This window comes from Felis catus, chromosome A2 (assembly GCF_018350175.1).
Source record: "Felis catus isolate Fca126 chromosome A2, F.catus_Fca126_mat1.0, whole genome shotgun sequence".
NCBI lineage: Eukaryota > Metazoa > Chordata > Mammalia > Carnivora > Felidae > Felis > Felis catus.
The window spans coordinates 104,880,114-104,897,431 of NC_058369.1; the positions used below are offsets into that span (position 1 = coordinate 104,880,114).

Below are 17,318 nucleotides of genomic sequence, written 5' to 3' on the forward strand. Positions count from 1 at the left end.
TAATATTCATGACAACAAAATTTGTAAGTGATTCAACTGTGATCTTTGCTGCCATATCTAGTCACAAATGACAATTTCAGAGATAAATTTTGATATGATTTATGAGTTTTAGCTAAACTTTTAATTTAAAACAGGCAGCTAAATAACCATTTCTTTCATTTTTGTACTTTTTAAGAAGATAGGCAATATGGAGAAAGACACAGAGAAATACAAGTATCACGTGATCCTAATATGTGAGTCAGTTTACATATTCATGATTTTCTGATTGTATAGCTGATATTTAACTCTGTTATCTTCCTAGAATAATGTGCCTATTTTATAATCATTCTATTTGTGCCTATCTTATGTAATTTCCACCTGTGTGTAAGTGGATCATATTGAAAGAACTTGTCCGTATCAAGTGTTGCTCATCTCTGACCTAGAAAAGGCTCTAGTCTGGAGCAACCCTTCCTGACCATCCATTATACTCCTGTCTCAGTTCCGGAAAGTAAGTTGGTAATGGCAAACCAAAAGGTTGACAAACACCTGATCACTCTTGTAATAGTTTTACTCAATAAAAACTAGTCATCTAAGTAATTGACAATTCTTACTTTATACCTTTTTTCTCCCTAAAGTGCTCTTAAATTGTAATTCCAGTGAATGTTCAACAAATCATTTTCTTTGAAGTACAGTGCATTATTAGTTTTTTGTTTTGTTTTAGCTTTTTTTTAAGAACTCTAAAATATTTTCATCCATCTTTCCATTTAAAAAATTTCTGGTCGGGGTGCCTGGATGGCTTGGTCGGTTAAGCGTCCGACTTCAGCTCAGGTCATGATCTCATGGTCCATGAGTTCGAGCCCCACATCGGGCTCTGTGCTGACTGCTCAGAGCCTGGAGCCTGTTTCAGATTCTGTGCCTCCCTCTCTCTCTGCCCCTCCCCTGTTCATGCTCTGTCTCTCTCTGTCTCAAAAATAAATAAACGCTAAAAAAATAAAATAGAATAGAATAAAATAATAAAAAAATAAAAAATTTCTGGTCAAAATACACCAGAACCTTTTTTTTTTAAAATCAATGGTAGACCTATGGCATTGACATTACTGTCGCAGATTAATTTACTTAATATACATATACAAGTACTATCCCATATTTGCATATTAATGAAATAATAAATACAATATTTGTAAAGAGATTATCCATGTAAAGACACAACTGAAATTGTAACTTTAAAAACTGACATTGTCAATGCGGTCATTTCTAATAGAGGCGATAATTGCGGAACAATGGATGCAGTTTCAGGGGCCATATTTACTACGTGTCAATGACAAAACCACCTCATCCTTTGGCAGCCGTCAAGTGCTGAGCAACCCCTCAAAGTCCTCTCACGGTAGAGGGGCAGGGGGATTTCAGAGATATTCCCAAGTAGTTCATAGTCCAGTTGACAAAACACTGCACATGAATGAGAAAACCTGTGCTTATTATCAGAGGCAAATAAATCTAGCAAAACTAAAGCACTTCATTTAGGCGCAGGAAGGTAGAACTAGACCTTTGCCATCGTTACTGTTTGTTCAACCTACACTTTTCCATCAGCAGTTCTCAGAAAATGTCCCTGGCAGGCAATAAATGCTCACCACAGACTGTTCAGTGACATGGTTGGCAACCAAACAGGACAACCACCCCAGTTCCTATACATTCTCAGCTTCACTTCATCCTCTGACTCCCCTGGGCTCCAGTCAGCTTCATAATGAAAACAGGTGGTAAAATGAAACTACGCAAAGTTATGTCACCTGTGCACTCTTACCAAGGAACTCCACAAATCACATTAGGGAAGGTTTTCTTTTCAAATTGATTTATTTCACAACACCCTGCTGTTTGGTTGTTCGAAGGCAAACAGCCTCAGAAATCAAATTTGCAAGTCTAAAATTAAGAGTATATGCATCATTCATGATTATTTCATAGTGTTCCCGAGCGTGATTTACAGTTGTCAAAATTAATTACATGACACGATCCATTATGTGTTTTGCTCAATACTGTATTATCCCAATCGTGACAAATTCAATTAAAACTAATATCAGTTACCAGTTCATTTCAACTCTTCCATTTTTTAAGCTCTTTTCTACTCTTTCCTTTCTTTCTGCCAAAATATCTTATAAACCGTATGTTAATCTATATATGACATCCCTTTAACAATAATTTCTTCATAATTTCCAACATAATCCTCATTTTCATATTTTTGTTATTGAATTGCAGATTTGGTTTATCTTACTTTCCTTTCTTTGGTTTATCTTCTTTATTACAGAGAAAACCCCATAAGATTCTGTCAGGGATGGGTGGTTGTAGACATAAGCCTCTGACAATTAGAGATACAAAAATATTAACAAATACTCTCTACATCCACCTTTATTTCAAATACAGTATCTTACAAGGATGAAATAATTAAGGAATGCTGGTAATAAATAATTTTGCAGTAAAAATCTATGATGCACCAATTATTCAGGGAATCTCTATGATGTATTTGAAGATCAAAATATTCAATGACATTGTCACATATTTGTATTGGCTTTATGGAATATCATAAATTATGCAAAAATTGTTTTTAAATATCTTTATCATAATAGCAAACTTTTACACAAAGAGAATTTTATTTTGTGCTTACTAGGAAGTATCTAAAAATAATATCCTATTCATGATATTTTGGATTGTTCTAGATTTTAAAATACTTTTCCTGGCTAGTGTGAGTAGAACCCAATGAACTCAGTAGAAAGACATATTCACAGTGAAATGTATATACTTACAAAGTAAACACTTATCTTCTTAACACTGGTGTCATCCCACTATACTAAAGGTACATAGATATAACAAAGGTGCATATTTTCATTTATAAAATCAAATATACATTGATTTCTTCCCACCTATGGAATATAACTGCCCTTTTGAAAGAGATTTAAAGAACCTTAAAAGGTTCTTTAATATAGAATTGTATAGAATTCTATAATAATTTATAGAATTATTGAACTGCTATATTGTATACCTCAAACTTACGTAACATTCTATATTAACTATACTGGAATTAAAATTAAAAACAAAAAATGTAAAAAACACTAAAAATATTTCATATTTTGTTCTGTCATTCTTAATTTACACTGCAATTTTACATCCCAGAGAGCTGCATTTTTAATAAAAAATGTTTTAAAACCTGTATGATATCCAAAACATATCAGTATACCGCATCTGGTATGACTTTTAAAAGTATTCAAATTTCATACTACTGAAAATAATTTCTGAGAAATTCATAGTTATTATTCTTGAGTTAAGATCTCTTTTACTATCTCTATTTTTATCCACCCATCAATAGGAGCTCATGTGTATTCATACATATGGCGGTTAGTGGTCTGGTTTACGTCTATGAGTAGCATTTTGAAAACTTTCTTTTTATTTAAACCAAAGAAGAAAACTAATGTAAACTCAACTATCAGTGGTCATAATTGATTTTTCTTCTGCAAAATTCTGCTTTGTCTGTCCCAGCACTTTATACTGTACGTGACTGTACCAACATTCCAAGATCTTTTCAGTACAATGGTTTCTTGTATTAAGCACAGCACAGTTATTTTTCTCATTCACAATTCAACTGCTGTCCTTGTAAATACTATTAAACAAAATTTCCCTGGTCACAACCTTTAAAATCTTGTATCACTGACCACATATTCATACTAAATAGAGAAGAAGATAACTGTCAAATAAACTTTTGGGAAAAAATTAATCACTCTATAATAAGACGACTCAAGATCAGAAAAATAAAGAACAGAGCAAGGCCAAAGTGCAAGTAGAGGCTTAAAATTATGCTTAATATAGAAGGAAGAATTTTAAGAAGGTAATGAAACTCACAAAATAACTAATACAACGTATTAGTCAACTCTAAAAGAGTGAGCATATTCTTAATTAGGTTATACAAATAGTACATTAATAATTTAGTAAATTCCTTATGCTATGTGAACTTTTTTTCCCCCTTTTGAAAGCATTTCCTCCTATTTAAATCCCTTCTTGTTATATTCCAGTTAGAGGGAGACTCAGTACAACCCACATAAAAGTAGTAGAATTCCAGCAAATAGATGAAAACAATGGGTGAGGTCACAGTTGTTCAGGAGATGCAAGGTCATTGCCCCAAACTGCAGCCAGGCTGCTCAAGATAGTGCCAGCTCAAGGAAATTTGTTCTCACACAAGCTCAAGGAAGAAAGTTAAACTTAGAACAGTCAAATGGAAGATATTATTAAGGACGGCTCCAAGGAAAAGTGAGGAAATTGGAATGGACTTTACTAAAAGTTTATGTGAAGGACGATTAAACAGTGACATCTATAATTCAGTTTATGGTTAGTCCCTGGTCCCAAATACTTTAACTTAAATAGTTTTAAATGCTACTCATGAGCTTCCTTTTATTCAACTGTTCCACAATAGGCCATCATTTAAACCAAAAATGCTCCTGTGAGATGACAGAGGGAGGTACAGGAAAGGTGAACCTATCTTGGGCATGATGAAACCATCACGTGTGAGGCTGTGGGAAGTGACTCTGGTAGTCACACTGGTATGATATTCAAAAGAATTTGCTAGTTTATAGGTGAATGTTGACAATACTAGCCTTTAGTTTGCCATTATCAGTGCTAACTACTTGATAGTTGTGACTGAATAGTTGAGTGGCTTCAAGGAGTACAAACAGGAGTAAACAGACAACATAAGTGAGGATGTTTATAAATGTACCAAAGGTTAAACTAAATAGACTAATGCTCAGAAACTATTGGAGTAACTTCACAATATTTAAGGAAGAGATATGTCCCCTAAAACAAAAGGCATCAAGGAGCCTATTTCAAAAAAGGATACACTTCAAGCCTTGAAATATGTTCTCATCTGTTGACACTGAGACCAAGCTTCCTCCTAGAAATGCTTTCACGTGAGCGGTGCCTGGGGGGCTCAGTCATTTAAGCAACTGACTGTTGATTTCAGCTCACATCATGATCTCACAGTTGTGAGATTTTGCCCCGCATGGGGCTCTACAGTGACAGTGCAGAGCCTGCTTGAGATCTCTCCCTCTCTCTCTGCCCCTCCCTCTCTGGTTCATGTGTGCACATGCTCTCTCTTTCTCTCAAAAAATAAAGAAACATTAAAAAAAAAAAAGAAATGCTTTCAAGTGAAGCACCTTTCACCTAGATACCCAGGGTGGCACTCAGACCTTGCACTCAGACCTTGGCCCTGCTCAAGGCTTTTTTGCTGCCCCTCTGCTTTTGTGCTCTTTTGGGTGACCTAGGCGAGTTACTTAAAACTTCTCGTACTCAACTTTTGCTATCTATAATGTAGGGATAGTAATACCTACTTTAATTTATACACAGTGATCTTCTAAAAACATTTAAATATAAAAAATCATGTTTTACATAATTGCAAAGTTAATTCTGTACCTAGTCAATGTTGGACACACAGTACTTGCTTAATTAATAATTGTTTATTAGGTTAATTATAATATCCATATAACTCGGTAATCATATTCATGAATTTCCACTGTCAAATTTAAAAAGTTTTTATTTATATATATAAAACTAAATATGTGTATATATTGAAATATTTTTAATTTATGTATTATATAGATTTATAAAATACATACTTATAAAAAATTTACGTTAGACTAAAAATCTCTACCACTAACAATAAACCTCTGTGGTTTGCCTTAAGATTTTAGGTAAAGATAACATAGGGGCACCTGGTGGCTTAGTGGATTAAGCGTCAGACTCTTGATTTCCGCTCAGGTCATGACCTCACAGTAGTGAGATTGGGATCTGTTTGGAGCTCTGCTCTAGGCATGAAGCCTGCTTAGGATTCTAGGATTCTAGGATTCTAGGATTCTCTCTCTCTCTCTCTCTCTCTCTCTCTCTCTCTCTCCTTCTGCCCCTCCCCCACTCGCATGCATGCGTGTGTGTGCTCTCTCTCTCTCTCAAAAAAAAGACAATGATTAGCAAAACATTAGTACTGTTTTCTTATTTCTTTTAGTTTTAATTCTTACAATTTTTAGTAGTGTATGTATTTTTTAATAGTGAATGGATTTAGTTTATAAATAAATACTACCTATATTGGAGTGTGCTCCAAACACTGTTTCTAATAAATATGGAAATGACTGACACACAGGACAGAAAACCTAAACATTTAAGCTTGACCTCCAAGACTTGCCTGACTTTTCCTATAGTCTAGATTCTCATTCCTTTACAAGGAAATCTCTACATGTGTGATTGATCTGTGTACATCATATCCTCACTCAATGAATCATTACCGATGCAAATCTCAGGGCCTTTGCTCTTACTGTTCCCATATTTTTTTTTCATCATCCTCCCCTACTTTAGGTATATCTACTAATCCTTAGCCTTAGTAGCATTTCCTCTATGAAGCTATTTCTGATCCTGTCAACCTCCCACCAGGAAGAACTTGCTGTCTTGGTTGTCACTGCATATACTCCCTCTAGTTAGACATAAGATAGCACTGGTACTATCTTAGTATCTTAAAGTACTATGATACTGGTAGTATCTTAAAGTACTAATACTTTATTGCCTTTTTGTGTCAGTCTTTCCATAGCAAAGAATAGGTCCTTGAGATTAGGGTCTTTGTTTTGTTTGTTTGTTTGTTTGTTTTTTTATATATTTCAGCACCCACAATGTCGATGCCTTATACTCTGATGAAGATAATGAAACAAATGCATAGTTAATTAATTAATACATAAACTAACAGCAATATAGAAGTAGCTTTCTGATTCTTAACATTGTACTCTAGCTGCTATATCCATCAGGGTTAGCAGAAAACAGATAGCAAAGTCACATGGGTTAATGACAAGAGTTTAATAAAAGGATTATTAACCTAAGTGTGGGTAGTGTTCAGAGAAATAACCAAAAGATGGTGAAGCACCCTGAGACTGATAAGTATGGGAAGATTGTCATGCCAAGGTGATAAAGGGACCAAGGAAAAAAAAATTACCAAAACCTGAAATGGACCTAGAGCTGTAGGGCAAAGCTGTTGGCAAGGGGCTATAGCTTTTTTTTAGAACTCAGCCACTGTTGGCCCAAAAAGACAGGAATATATACTCAATTCCTCTCTTACCACCTTCTTATGTACTGCTGCTATCTCCTATGGATAGGATCTGACCAGAAAGAAGAGAACTAGGAAGCCTTATTAAGATACTGCTCGGGGGTGCCTCGGTGGCTCAGTCGGTTAACCGTCTGACTTTGGCTCAGGTTATGATCTCATGGTTCATGGGTTCGAGCCCCGCATCAGGCTCTGTGCTGACAGCTCAGAGCCTGGAGCCTGTTTCAGATTCTGTGTCTCCCTCTCTCTCTGCCCCTCCCCCACTCACACGCTGTCTCCCTCTGTCTCAAAAATAAATAAACATTGAAAAAAAATTTAAAAAAAAGATACTGCTCAGAGATCAGCTTCCAGCTATTTAAGCAGCATCCAGAAGGGCGGATAGTAAATACATACTGCCCAGTCAGCACTACATTTTGAGACAAGTAAGCCATGTACTTCTGTTATCTATATACCATCTACAAGAGAATGTGGGCATATTGACTCTATTTCTTCAGCCAGCTGTGGGCAGCAGGCAGCTGAGGCAAGCTCGTGAAAAATGATGGTGAGCATATGGCAGGCAAATCAATACATGGAATGTTACAGAAAGTTTTTAAATCTGAAACCCTGCTATTTATGCATGAGAAGTAGTAATTTTATAAATGGATTCTAAATAACCTAAAAGTAGTCAGTATTACTTTAAACAGTGGGCAATTTTACTCCCTTCTTTTTGGTAAGGTTAGAATTAGATTTTCAAGTTCACTGATTCACAAAGTCATCCTACAGGAATGGGCCCTCAGGAACTCAGCAGCACATCCGCTAAGTAAAAACCGTGCAGTTACTTTCAAGACTGAGCGTTGTCTTGGTCCACACACACTATGTATAAATTCATTCTGACGTTTCACTACGAATTGATTTCTACAACATGTCCAAATCAATTAGCTTTCTGCCAAGGAAGATACATGGGATTTTAGATCTATAATTTCAGGTACAGTTTTTGTTCAGAGTTCACAGGAATCACAAGACTTGGGGGCTTTCAGATTTTTTTTTTTCAGCTCTCTCCCACCCGCCCTCATTGTTGACTCCTTTAACACATATTTATACATGAAAAAGCTGAATCCCAGAGAGTTTAAATTATTTGCTCAACATTGTGTGGCCATGGATATGCAGGTTTCTCTATTTTTATTATTTCTCCCTACCTATTACTTAAAATTCTCTTATCGATTCAACCAGTTGTTTTGTTTTGTTGGTATTGAGAAGCCAGTAACTTCATATTCAACTTTTCCGTCACTATTTTCAACAGCAATCCTTAAAGAGAAGGATGGAGTAGTTAACAACTAGTATTGGAAGGTAAAACTGGAGTTAGGCACAAAATGACTGTGTTGCAAAGAAATACGGTTTTATCTTAACAAATATAATTTTGAAGATGAAAGGGTATGTCAGAAAAGTATGAGTTTAGAACAAAATTTCACAAAGCCACATATTATTCATTGCTGTCTGAAATACTAAGACTGACTTCGTCTAAAGACTAAAAGGAAAAATATAATTGATAACAAAATGATAGAAAAATACTCTAATGTGTCAATTTTTCCATGGATACTAGATTATTCTTGTCATGCTTTAGTCAGTTTTTTAGACTTTATTTTTTTTGAGTGTTAGATTTACAACAAAATTAAGAAAAAGGCATAGAGATTTCCCGTATTCTATCTCCACACATGCACAGCTTCCCTCATTTCACAACACTCATGAGAATGGTGTATTTTTTTACAAAGGACGAAGCTACACTGACATACCATAATCATTCAAAATCCATGCTTTACATCATAGTTAACTCTTGTGTTGTACATTCCACTGGTTTGCACAAATATACAATGGCATATACCTGTCATTATAACGTCATCGAGACTATTTTTATTCCCCTAAAAGTTATGTACTTCCCCTATTCATTTCTCTTTCCTATCTAATACCTGGCAACACTATGTAGATATTGTATGGATGTAAGTTTTCAGTTCCTTTGGGTAAATTTCAAGGAGTGTGATTGCTGGATCATATGGAAGGGTGTTTAGTTTTGTAAAAAACCTCCAAACCGTCTTCCACAGTGGATGTACCATGTTGCATTCCCACCAGCAGCGACTGGAATTCTTGTTGCTTGATAGATCCTCACCAGCATTTGGTATTTCCAGTGTTCTGCATTTTGGCTATTCTAACAGGTGTGTTGCAGTATCTCATTGCTTTAATTTGCATTTCTCTGATGACTTAGACTGTACAGCATCATTTCATACACTCATTTGCCAAGTGAATTTCTTTTTTGGTGACGTTATGGTCTTTGGTCCATTTTTTAATCAGGATGTTTTCTTATTCCGTTTTAAGAGTTTTTTGTATATTTTGGATAAATCCTTTTATCAGATGAGTCATTTGCAAATATTTTCTCTTTGTGTCTTGTCCTTCTCGACAATGACTTTTGCAGAGCAGAAGCATTTAATTTTAATGAAGGTCTATTTACCAATTATTTCTTTCATAGATCATCTCTCGTGTTGTATCTAAAAAAGTATCACCGCGCCCAAGGTCATCTAGGTTTGTTCTTATGTTACCTTCTAGACGTTTTATAATAATTTTGCCTTTTGCACTTAGATCTATGATCCATTTTGAATTATTTTTTTTTTGTGGAGGGTATAGGGGCTGTGTCTAGGTTTTTTTTTTTTTTGCATATATTCATATGTTCCAGCACCATATGATGAAGAGACTGACCTTGCTCCAGTGTACTGCCTCTGCTCCTTTGACAAAGATTAGCTGACTTATATTTATGAGACCTACTTATTTTTTGCCCTTATATATTTGTGCCTAAAATAAATGTCTGCTTTACTGGGTTATCTAGAAACTGCATAGCTCTCATTTTGTTTTTTGGTTTTTTTGGGTTCTTTTGCTTTTTGTTTTTGTTTTTTTGGCTTAGCCACGAGAAATCTGTTTTAGATCCCAAATCTGTCTTATTCCCTCAGGAATTTACCAAACGGAATTTCCCATACTTCCTGGCAACACTTCCAGTGGATTTATAATTATAATTAACTGCCTTTGCCAGACAATACAACAAAATAAGGCATGTTCAAAGATATTTGCTACTTCCACTAGATGGTTCTTGTATTACTTAGAGCAGATTTTATACTCCTTCCTGAAACATGTTATATCTTTGATATACATATTCAGGTCTTTATTTCAGGAAGAGGCTATGTGCGCCAGCTAAACTCTCCAAAGGTGAGGGTGGCTCATAGCAAAGCCTAAATCTCAGGGTATACTTGCTATAATCTGGAGATGTGCGCCTTCACTACTCACTTTCTCCACTTCACCATTGACAGCTTCTCTTAGCCAGGAGACCAGGCAAGTAACATTCGGGCTGAAATGTTCCTCCAGCTACATGTCTGTGATTCTGTGGTAAAGAATCAGCTCTTAAGGGAACTTCCTTCATATTCTCAGTTGCCTGTCTGTGCTGTCCTCCCACCCATCCCCAACTGAGAGAATCAATGAAAGGATTCTTGAATGAGCCTTTTGGGATTGTATCCTAATCACTTTACAGGAATCTCTTTCAGGGCTCAGGTCTTAAATTCCTTTCCATTTTCTTTCTTTTTTCCTTTCTTTCCTTCCTTCCTCTCCCTCCCCCTCTTTCTTTTCCTCCCTCCCTTTCTACTTTCCTCTCTCCCTCTCTCCCCTTCCTTCCTTCTTTTCTTTCTTTCTTCCTTTTTCTTTCTTCCTCTTTCTTTCTCTTTCTTTCTCTCTTTCTCTCTTTCTTTCTTTCTTTCCCCTATATATAGAAGTGCTTATTTCTTTTAATGGTGTTTCTGGTTGATTTAAAGGCAGAGGAGTGGAATAAATCTGCCTTTACTCCCTCATTTTTATTTACAAATCAATTACTGCAATGGACTGAATGTGTGTGTCCACCAAAATTCATATTTTAAAATCTTAACCCCTAATGTGATAGTATTAGGAGCTAATCAGGTCACAAGGTGGAGACCTCACGAATGAGATTAGTACTCTTAAAAAGGGACCCCAGAGTGCTCTCTCCTTTTCTGTGCCCATGTGAGGATGCAACGAAAAAGCCAGAGATCTACAACCCGGAATAGAGCTTTTACTAGATAGTGAATCTATCTGTTGGTGCCTTGATCTTGGATTTCTTAGCCTTCAGGATAATGAAAAATAAATTTCTGTTGTTTATAAGTCACCTAGCCAATGCTACTTTGTTATAACAACCCTGACTGAGATAATCTACCTCACTTAGTAGTAACTACATATTCCATACATGGAAGCACCTTGATTTAACTAGTCCTTTTCCTGGTGGAATTTAGATTGTTTTGCTATGATAAATCATGCTACAGTGAGAGTTGTACATCTATTTAGAAGAATATCATACAGAATCACTGACAAAGGTAGTGTCCTTTTTAAATTTTGATACATACCGCAAAAGTATTTTTCAAAAAGGTTGCACCAATTTTTGTCCCCACCAAGAATGTCTAATTTCCCCAGTTCCTTAATGTTAAATACGATTATTGATAAAATATAAAGTCTCAGACTTCTATCCTTAAAAAGTCTTGCTTGCAGGGTTGGCCCTTGGTAGGTATATGGAAACTTAACCGGTAAACAGTTCTTTACACTGCTAAAAAAATTTTTCTGTAAATGAGAAAATTGTGATAAATGACAAAGTTGTTCACTATGCTTACTTTGTTCATATAAACAATGTGCTTTATGGAGAACATTTGGCTTTCCTATATGCTAGGCAGAGGGTGCCTACATGATCCAATAACAATTTGGGACACTGAGTCTCTAATAAACTTCCCTAGCAGATAATGCCTTACACAATTTTGCTGCAACTCTTTGCTGGAGGAATTAGTGTAGGCTGTTTATTTCCATAGGGAGAAGACTCTGGAAGCTCAATATTTCCAATAGAACTTTACAGAGAGTTTCCTCCAGACTTCTCCCCATGCCCGTTTTTATGATTTTGGTTTGTATCCTTTCACTGTGATGAATCTCAGACATAAATTTAACTATATGCTGAATCTGTGAGTCCTTCTAGTGAATTACCAAAACAAGAGGCTGTCTTAGTGATCCCTGACATACTATGGAACATTTTATTTACTAATCTGAGAGGTGAAAATGGGATTTAACTTTTTTAATTTCTTAATGATGACTGAGGATTAGCATATTTTCTGTGCCCTGATCCTGTCCTTTGCTGATTTTAAGTTTTAGAACAGTTACAGGTTCACAGCAAAATTGAGTGCAAAGTACTCTTAAGTGCAAAGTAAAAATAAACCCCCTTCCCTCATACATGGATAGCCTCCCCCATTATCAACGTCACTCACTAGAATGGAACTTACATTAATACATCATAATCACTCAAAGTCCACAGTTTACACTGCAGTTAACCTTTGGTGTTCTACATTTTATGGGTTTGGGCAAAAGTATAATGGCATATATCTATCATACAGAATAGTTTCATTGCCCTAAAAATCCTTTGTGCTCCCTCTGTTCGTCTCTCCCTCTCACCTAACCCTGAAAACACGGCTGCTCTTTTCATGGTCTCCACAGTTTTGCCTTTTCCATAATGTCACATAGTTGGATTCACACAGAATATAGCCTTTTCTTTCATTTGGTAATTATGCATTTAGTTTCTTCCATGTCTCTTCATGGATGCATAGTTCCTTTCTTTTTAACACTGAATAATATTCCATTGTCTGAATGTGTTACAGCTTTTTTATCCATTCATCTTCTCAAGGACATCTTGGTTGCCTTCATGTTTTGGCAACTGTGAATAAAGTTGTTAGATAAACGTCTCTCTGTAGATTTCTGTGTGGATATAAGTTTTCCGTTCCTTTGGGTAAATACCAATGAGCACAATTGCTAGATCATATGGTAAAGAGTATGTTTAGTGTTATAAGAAACTGGCAGGCTGTCTCGAAAAATGACTGTAACCATTTTGCATTCCTACCAGCAATGGTCACATTTTCACCAGCACCTGGTGTTGCCAGTGTTCTGGATTTTGGGCATTTTAATAAGTGTCGAGTAGTATTTCTGTGTTGTTTTAATGTGTATTTCCTTTATCTACTATGATATATCTTTTTATATGCTTCTTTTCCATTTGTATATCTTCTTTGGTGAGGTGGGAAGGTCTATGGCCTATTTTTGAATAAGGTTATTTGTTTTCTTATTGTTGAGTTTTAAGAGTTCTTTGTATGTTCTTGATAACAGTCCTTTATCAGCAAAGCCTTCCAAAAATATTTTCTACCAGTCTGTAACTTGTCTTTTCAGTCTCTTAATTTTCAGCTCATTTTCAATTGGGTTTTGACCCTTTTCTTAATGAGTTCTTTAAGTATTAAGAAAATTAGTTCTTTGCCAAGTAAATGTTCAAATATATTTTCTCAGTTTGCTACCTGGGTTTTAACTTCATTAATACTTTCCTTGAGCAAAATTTTCTCTTTTTTAAAAATCTAATTGAATATTTCCTTGCATGATCTCTGCATTCTGTGACCTAAAATAACCTCCTTTTACTTTAAAATTTTTACCCTTTCTTCTAGCATTATAAAGAAAAATTTTTAAGTACTGAAAATACCTGGGCTTTGTTTTGGTATAATAAGTATCAAAGGCATATAATTATTCTTCTTTTTCTTTTTAATTCTTCTTATTCATTTACATGGTTAAGCACCAGCCCCCCAAACAAAACAAACTAATTAATTTCCCACCAAAGGCAATGTTTTATAGGGTTTTGGAGATCTTCTTTCTAGACTCTTTTCTGTTTGATCTATTCATGCACTTACATAAATGTGTTGTTATTATTTTCATAGAATAAAATACATGTAACTATTTGGGGACATTAGTTTTTTCTCTCTACTTTTATTTTTTAAAAATTTTCTTGGCCTGTCTTGTAATGCTTATTTTTCCCTTATAAGTTTTAAAGTAAAAATGTGGGGACCATTGGTATATTTAGTAAGTGTTCTGGATAGGCACACATCTTTTTTATGTTTCCAAGTCTGGTGTTCTGTGTAGAACTTTTATAGTTAGGTTTATCCACAGATTTATTTCTGTCTTTTTAATTTTTGTAAGTGCAATATTTTAATCTTTTGTTTCCATCATCATGTTTAATAGTTATGTGTATTTAGGAAATCTGTTGATTGTTTTTATATTTTTTTGTGTCAATCAACCCCCCCAAAGAGTTACTTTATTTTTATATTTTTAATTGATTCTCTTGAGTTTTTCAGGGCACATTCATAATCTCTGGGGGAAAAATCTTAATTTTTCCATCTGCTTTCCAATTTTTACTTCTTTCTCTTTTCAACTACATTAACTAGTACTTACAGATCAACGTTAACTAAGACTGGAGTTAATGTGCTATCCTTTCTTGTTTTTTACTACAACAGAAATACTTCTAGTGTTTCAGAATTTGAGTATTATGCTGGCTGAGAGTCTGATATCTCTTTTTCTTTATTCTATACAGTTCTCCCAGGAGGATGTTATTTCAACCTCTTCTAGAAGAATTATTACCCATGTGCAATTTCAATCTATGGATTAAATTCAGGAATGTCTTCTCTGATATCTTTGTGGTTTTTTTTCCTGTTATATTTGGTGTTTGGTTTTTCTTTTTTCCTATTCTAATTCTTCTCGTGGTCCTACCTTCAGGAACACCAGAGTTTCATATAGGGATCTCCCTTGCTTGTTTCCATAACCATCATATTTTAAAATTACAATTCAGTTATATGGTCTTAAACTGTTCTATCACTGCCTCTTCTTCACAAGATATTTTTCCATTTTTAGTTCTTCTAATGTTAATTCTACTTCTTCCTGTTTTCCAATTCCCTTCCATTTGAGCTCTGCCAAATCATTCATTCAATTCATGAGTTAAGCTTATTCGATATTCTTAACTCTTCTTTCTGTTTTTGGTTTGGAAACATCATATTTCCTTTCCTATTTTTAGTTTCTTGGAGAAATGTTTGCCCTTACTTTCGTATCATCTCTAGGCTTGGGGCAGTACTATACTTAAGCTTGGCTGAAACTCACTAACTAGTTCATAGGGAAGCTCCTTGTGTCCTGGTATGTGTGTAGTGATTTAGAATTCTTGTCCACTGGCCACCAACCTTTAGTCCATCAGTCCATCAAACTGGTAGTCCTTTCTTGGCAGTAATGGCATAGTGAGCTTCTTATTCAGCCTTGCCTATTATGCCATTCTGTTTTCAAACAAACTCAAAGATGTTCCAGCAGCCCTTTCTCTTAACTCAGACCATGCCATAGTGATGAGGTGTCATTAGCTTAGCCCTCACAAAGTTCAGACTCTCAGAAATTTTGAGTGTTCACAGAAGTGGCAAAGACAGAACACCCTTCTAAGTGTCTTCCTTCAGTTAGTTAATTTTATCACATTCTCTAAATCTCTAAATCATTTGTGACTTGAGACTGTGACTGTTTCCTATTGTCATGAAAGAATAGACTTCCATTTGTATTTTTCATTCTTATTGATATCAGTCTGTTTGAAAGCAAAAAGTAGGGCAGATCTATCATCTTCAACTTGCAAGTTCTAGCAGTAATTCTGCTACAATTAAGCAGAATTGTTGGCATTGACCATTTACTCTTTATTTCATTAGCTTCACTGATGTGGTGGAAAATTTGAGCAAAACATAGTCAAAATACCTGATTTTTGTCCCTTCTTCCCTGAGACTTTAACTTTCTTAATCATATATATTTATTCATATATATTCTTATATATAATTCTTAAATGCAAGAGACATTAATAACCAATTTAATGTAAAGCTTAATCTATGGCCTAATAAGTTATAACATATAGGTAATTGCCATTTTGTTGTTAGATAGGCTATTTCTAATAGAATCTAAGCATCTGACAAATGATCTACAGATTTTTAAATGCGTTTGCTTATTTCAAACAACTAAATGGGAATATTAGGCTCTATGCAATGGTAGGTACTTTCCTAATTATACTTTTAATTGACTGGTCAACATTAAATTAAATGTCTACAGCACGTTAACTCAGTGACAGCAGGAGACACCTCAAGTTGCCTTGGAGGCTCATTTAATTACTTAGTGCGGGCCAAGTAACTAACATAACTATAATACTTCAGGAAAAGAGATCAGGAAATCACTAGGATAAGAATAGTCAGAAAAGAATAAAACAGGGATTGAACTGAAACCATGATATAGAATCAGAAGTCAACACATATACAGACACATACATGTAAGGAGTTGTAGGAACCTGGAGGATCAAGGCAAGATGTCAAGCAAACATTAACGAGACCAAGACCGACCAAGACAGGACCAATATCATGAGATGAAGAAAAAAAAGATTACTGATGTGGCTGAGAGAAAATACAACTGTCTAAGTACAAACAGGGGAAGGACTGGACATATCCTAAAAATGGTGACCAAAGGAACGCTATAGAGAAACTACTGTCTAGATAAGTCAAGTGTTCATTTGTTTACTCATTTATTTAAACTATATCCTGCACTAAAAAGGCTTTAAAACCAGCTTTCAAAATCCACAGATAGCCAAATCACTAGGTAGCAATGAAGGAAGGAAAATAATGGGGGTGAGAAAAAGATGAAGCCAGCGGGTTATGGTAGTAAGCAACGTGCCTGCCGCAGAGTCCTATTCATGTTCCCAGGAGCCAAAGCAAACAGGCACATGTGATCTGGTATAAGATTCCCAGGGCCACGAGGAAAGCCACTGAGCTGCTCGCCAGCAGCACATGGGTTGAGACTTCTGTGAAATTTATCTTATGTGTTTTTAATCAAGAGAACAGACTGTGTGATGGAGGAGATGACACTTTCAATGTCATTTCTACAATAAATATGATATAAAATTCTGAGTGATGCTACCATAATTTCACTCCGTTTAGTCCAAGTCATAACTGCATAAATAGTTCAGAAAAAGCAATTATGCAAATGATCCAGATAAGACACTCCCAGATGGTCTAGCTTATCCAAGAGCAAAATTTAGAATATCCAGAGAACATCATATCCTTTAGATAATCCTCAATGAATAATCCTCAATGAATATTTTCACAACAAGTAAATCACACATGAGAAAGTCCTTCATAATACAGTCATTATTTACCTAGAGATAATTTGACAAATAATTTCTGTCTAGAACATGCAGCCAATTAATTACATGTTTTCTAAACTACTCATGATTAAATACCATCTACTTAATTTTTTCTGGTCCTTCCTTTTTTTTCCCCCCTCTGGGGAGATTTATTCCTTTTTATAAAATGTG

The 17,318-nt window shown here is 35.2% G+C and overlaps 1 protein-coding gene across 5 annotated transcripts in view; it reads right to left on the reverse strand.

Annotated features, from left to right (window-relative positions):
• Window positions 1–17,318, reverse strand: part of THSD7A (thrombospondin type 1 domain containing 7A) — a 664,277-nt gene that overhangs the window by 242,033 nt on the left and 404,926 nt on the right. The window lies entirely within an intron of this gene.